This window comes from Entelurus aequoreus, linkage group LG08 (assembly GCF_033978785.1).
Source record: "Entelurus aequoreus isolate RoL-2023_Sb linkage group LG08, RoL_Eaeq_v1.1, whole genome shotgun sequence".
NCBI lineage: Eukaryota > Metazoa > Chordata > Actinopteri > Syngnathiformes > Syngnathidae > Entelurus > Entelurus aequoreus.
In genome coordinates, this window is record NC_084738.1 from 36,858,609 (window position 1) to 36,864,693 (window position 6,085).

Genomic DNA, 6,085 nt, shown 5'->3' on the forward strand with positions numbered 1-6,085 from the left:
ACATGTCACAAAATGCTGCATGTCCTCCATTGTTTATTGAGTTGTTCGCTAATTTGTTCCACAGGTCCTACAAGTATGATGTCACACCTTTTGTTGGAAAGCTTTCCCATTGCAAAAGTTCTGTACTGCGATGGCGAAAGAAGTGAAGAGTACACAATAAACACAGAACACGGGCAGACAATAAAAGGATTGTATTAGTCAGTGGTCACATAGCTTTAAGACTTTCATGACATGCCTGAGTTCAACAAATACAATGAATCCAAAATATTACAATTATAAAACAAGGATGTGTCAGCTCCATACCTAACAATTATTGCCCACTTGAAAAACAAAGCTAGGATTACTTCCCAATAGTGTACACGTTATATATATATATATATATAAAATATGTATTATCTCTCGAAGGCACAGTTGGAGTTATTTGTATAGGTCCACCATAAAATTAAAAACACGTGAATGAAATAAAATAAAATAAAATAAACATTTATAATTTTGTTTCATCTGACATCACATGGACAAAGGTAAGTCCTTCTTGAGGAAAGTTCTGTGGTCAGATGAAACAAAAATTGAGCTGTTTGGCCACAATACCCAGTAATGTGTTTGGAAGAGAAAAGGTGAGGCCTTTAATCCCAGGAACACCATTCCTACCGGCAAGCATGGTGGTGGTAGTATTATGCTCTGGGCCTGTTTTGCTGCCAATGGAACTGGTGCTTTACAGAGAGTAAATGGGACAATGAAAAAGGAGGATTACCTCCAAATTCTTCAGGACAACCTAAAATCATCAGCCCGGAGGTTGGGTCTTGGGCGCAGTTGGATGTTTCAACAGGACAATGACCCCAAACACTCGTCAAACGTGGTAAAGGAATGGCTAAATCAGGCTAGAATTAAGGTTTTAGAATGGCCTTCCCAAAGTCCTGACTTAAACATGTGGACAATGCTGAAGAAACAAGTCCATGTCAGAAAACCAACAAATTTAGCTGAACTGCACCAATTTTGTCAAGAGAAGTGGTCAAAAATTCCACCAGAAGCTTGCCAGAAGCTTGTGGATGGCTACCAAAAGCGCCTTATTGCAGTGAAACTTGCCAAGGGACATGTAACCAAATATTAACATTGCTGTATGTATACTATTGACCCAGCAGATTTGCTCACATTTTCAGTATACCCATAATAACATTATGTTCTTTACAAGTGTATGTAAACTTTTGACCACAACTTTGTGTGTGTGTATATATATATATATATATATATATATATATATATATATATATATATATATATATATATATATATATATATATATGTATGTGTGTGTGTGTGTGTGTGTGTGTGTGTGTGTGTGTGTGTGTGTGTGTGTGTGTGTGTGTGTGCAGAATCCAGAGCTAAGAAAAGGCAACAGGGTCAACTAATGTTTGCATGAGCATTTATTTTTGTCATATCTGGCCTTGTATCCCTAAAAACAGCACTTTTGGGATTTTTGCCTACCATGCACAATCTTTATGTCAGACAAGAACAACATTTCCTTTCTATTTTTATGCATTCTAAATATTGCAAAAACTGCTTGCAAGAGGCGTTAACAATGCCGGTAATGGGGATACCACTGACTTCGCCTTTTGTCTAAAAACAACAACATTTCATAAATGTGCTGTCAGTTAATATGTAATGTAGTAACATGTCATTTTGCTCATTTTAAGCATTAACTGAACTTTTTTCCTGGGTGCATTGATATGCATTGATCACTACTACTACTACTACTACTACTACTACTACTAATAATAATAATAATCAAGAGAGCCAACTACGACTACTTGGGACAAAAGATGATACAAAACCTTATTGTTTTGAGCCTGAATGTACGGAAGATGAGCTCCAAGTTTTAGAAGCTGAGTGATAAGTAGGGCCGCAACAAACAAATATTTTCATAGTCGATAAGTCAACGATTATCTTAACGATTAGTCGACTAATCAGATAATAAAACACACACAAATGTAATGGCTGTCATTTTTCCATCGACTTTTAAATGCAGCTTAAGTTATTTTAGGCATGTGCTTACTAACAACAAAGATGATTTCTGAATTCATTCATAAATATTTATTTATACTGTAACTGTGCTGCTCATTCAGCTGTTAAACAAAATAAAATTACTATTAAAATGTTGTCCATTCAAAAGAAAGGAAAGGCAAAGTGTTAAAAAACAATTAACCTTGTTTATGTACTTTAAAAAAAAAAACAGTTAAAATAGCAGCAATGAAAACAAAACACAAAATCCAACTTCCTCTAAAAGAAAAACATATTGTGATGTTTAAAAAGTTGGTATATTGACTATTGATTAACTCTTGGCAGTTTTAGCACTCTAATAGACTCAATGTGTAGAATTCTATCTTTGATTAATTCTTAAAATGTTGACTATTTAATAGATTGTATGTTTAATCTTATGATACCTCCGCATTGGTGCCTGTCTGTGTCTCTCTCTCTGCGTTTGTTAAAGTGCCTTTTTTTTTTACAGAATTGCAAATTGACTCTGTCAGAATAATTGTATCTAAGTTACCACAAAACTTTGTGTTGCTATGAGTTCCCGGCGAGCAGACAAAAGCTGTCTTTGCTCCGACCAAGCAAAAGGCTTGTAAAACTCCACTGTGTAGGATGGGAAGCAACATGAAGGTGTTCTGTTTCTTTCATCTATTGTAATCAACAGAAATATATTGTCTTGACCCGAGATCTACAAAGCGAAGAGGAAGCAGGACCTGACTCCCCTCCAGGGACCTCTTCTTTGAACTGTTTTACGACCTTTTCTTTTAAACGTTTTGTAATCAAAGGCAATGGCTGTTTACGACCCCCGTCCCTTTAGAAACAGCTGTTGCCATGTAATCAGGGAAAGTCCAAATAAAAGAGGAGGCGTACAATCTTTCGTCAGAGCGTGATGGAGACTGTGCAAGAGTACAGCCCAGACGTTTCTCCTCAATTGAGCCAAAATTAATTATGTCTCTGTTTAATTCCTTGTTTCTTGTCTTGTTTAATAGATGTCATCAGTGTTTGAACCTGACAGACGCTGCTTTAAAAAGTACTTTAACTGATGTAGACTAAGTTTAACTTGCTGACTTTGGCTAAAATAATAATTTGTCTTGCTCTTGTTAGCTAGCTAGCAAGGTAGAAGCTAACACTCTTACAGAGGCTGTGCCCGTATCCTCCCTCCAAACATACTTGCCAACCCTCCCGATTTTTCAGAGAGACTCCCGAATTTCAGTGCCCCTCCCGAAAATCTCCCGGGGCAACCATTCTCCCGATTTTCACCCGGACAACAATATTGGGGGCGTGCCGTGATGGCACTGCCTTTAAGCGTCCTCTACAACCTGTCGTCGCGTCCGTTTTTTCTCCATACAAACAGCGTGCCGGTCCAGTCACATGTTGTATGCGGCTTCTACAGACACACGTAAGTGATTGCAAGACATACTTGGTCAACAGCCATACAGGTCACACTGAGGGTAGCCGTATAAACAACTTTAACACTGTTACAAATATGCGCCACACTGTGAACCCACACCAAACAAGAATGACAAACACATTTCGGGAGAACATCCGCACCGTAACACAACATAAACACAACAGAACAAATACCCAGAATCCCTTGCAGCCCTAACTCTTCCGGGACGCTACAATATACACCCCCGCTACCAGCAAACCCCGCCCCCCCACATCTCACAAATTCGGAGGTCTCAAGGTTGGCAAGTACGCCTCCAAATGTCCGACATCATGTCTACGCTTTAGATGCTCGCATATCACAGAAGTACTGCCATGAAAACAAGGTCCGTTATGAGCAAGGTATTCATGTTTTTAACAAGAATAAGAGGAAATATCCTCAAACTTTACTTGTTATCACTGAAAATGTTTTTGCGAGTGACCCACTTCCGCCCGGAAAAACGAGTGATGCCGTGAATCGTCATACATATTTGTCGGCGACACATTTTATTGTCGACATTGTCAACTAATCGTTGCAGCCCTAGCGATAAGCAGATCCAGCTCTAGTGAAGCACTAAGAATTATGTAACAGTAGAGCCAAGTGCTAAACAAGAAATACAGGCTACAAACATAATAAAACGAACACTTACTTACAATGTCTGCTCTCACTGGGGTGCCGTCTGATGGAATGTTTATATATTTCAGCCCAAGACTTGTGTTTTACGTTTGGGTGATCAATTCTTCATAATCCTCATTCTTCAGGTAAAAAATGTTGGGTAGCTTTAGCGATGTCTTCGGGTCTAAGTAGAATTTAAAATTTGACCACCTTCTCTGCTTATGACCACAACCTTCTACGATACAGGTGCAAGGCATGGTTTATAACCCAGCATGGACTTTTACTAACTCAGAGGCGATTCAGCAGCAGGAGCCACTAGCTTACCTCTCTGTGAGCATGGCACTGTGTTACTAAAAGTAGTTCCTCACGTTAGCTCTTACAATAATGTTGCCATAGCTTGAGCATTTTTGGCGATTTTTGGATGTTTTTTAGAGGGCTTTATAGACGGAATAAATTAATCCTAATTACCTGCATTGTTACCCGCTTCTTGCAAGCAGTTTTTCATTATTTAGGACGCAAAGAAAAGAGGAAACGTGTGTTCTAAACATTTGTGCACAAAAAAAGTGCAGTCCCCCTTTAGAGATTCTTAACAACACGGAATCCCAATAGTTTTATTTCGGCATGACTGGAAACTCTGCTAACCAGGTACTACAACTAGTTCCTTGATGACCTGGCAGCAAGTCCCTAGAAAAGCAGGCTGAATAGGTAACATGCAGTGAAAAAAGGGCATACCAATCATCAAAGCACCAGAAAGCAGACATTAGTTTTTGCAAACAGACTAGAGCAGGGGTCCCTAAACTACGGCCCACGGGCCGAATCCGGCCCGCCAGCGTCCAAAATCCCAAGTATTAAAAATTTTTAAAAATCCAAAAAAAATCTGTCTTTTCTTATCCACTTTGTACCGCTTGCTACTCAAGGTGTCTCCTAGCCGCTCAGGCAAATCATATTGTCTAAAAATGCATTTTCTCATCGATAACGTGACATCATTGCGCGCGCGGAGAGTGCGCTCTATATATATATATATAAGAAATATATATATATATATATATATATATATATATATATATATATATATATATATATATATATATATATATATATATATACATATATACATATATATACATATACATACATACATATACACATATATTTCTTATATATATATATATATATATATAAGAAATATATATATGCACATATATATACACATATATTTCTAATATATATATATAAATCTAATATCTAATATATATCTATAATATACACTACCGTTCAAAAGTTTGGGGTCACCCAAACAATTTTGTGGAATAGCCTTCATTTCTAAGAACAAGAACAGACTGTCGAGTTTCATATGAAAGTTCTCTTTTTCTGGCCATTTTGAGCGTTTAATTGACCCCACAAATGTGATGCTCCAGAAACTCAATCTGCTCAAAGGAAGGTCAGTTTTGTAGCTTCTGTAAGGAGCTAAACTGTTTTCAGATGTGTGAACATGATTGCACAAGGGTTTTCTAATCATCAATTAGCCTTCTGAGCCAATGAGCAAACACATTGTACCATTAGAACACTGGAGTGATAGTTGCTGGAAATGGGCCTCTATACACCTATGTAGATATTGCACCAAAAACCAGACATTTGCAGCTAGAATAGTCATTTACCACATTAGCAATGTATAGAGTGTATTTCTTTAAAGTTAAGACTAGTTTAAAGTTATCTTCATTGAAAAATAACGACATTTCAATGTGACCCCAAACTTTTGAACGGTAGTGTATATCTATTATATCTATAATATATATATATATATATATATATATATATATATATATATATATATATATATATATATATATATATATATATATATATATATATACACATACATATATTTCTAATATATATATATATAAATCTAATATATCTAATTATATATATTTAATATATATATTTAATATATATATATATATATATATATATATATATATATATATATATATATATATATATATATATATATAT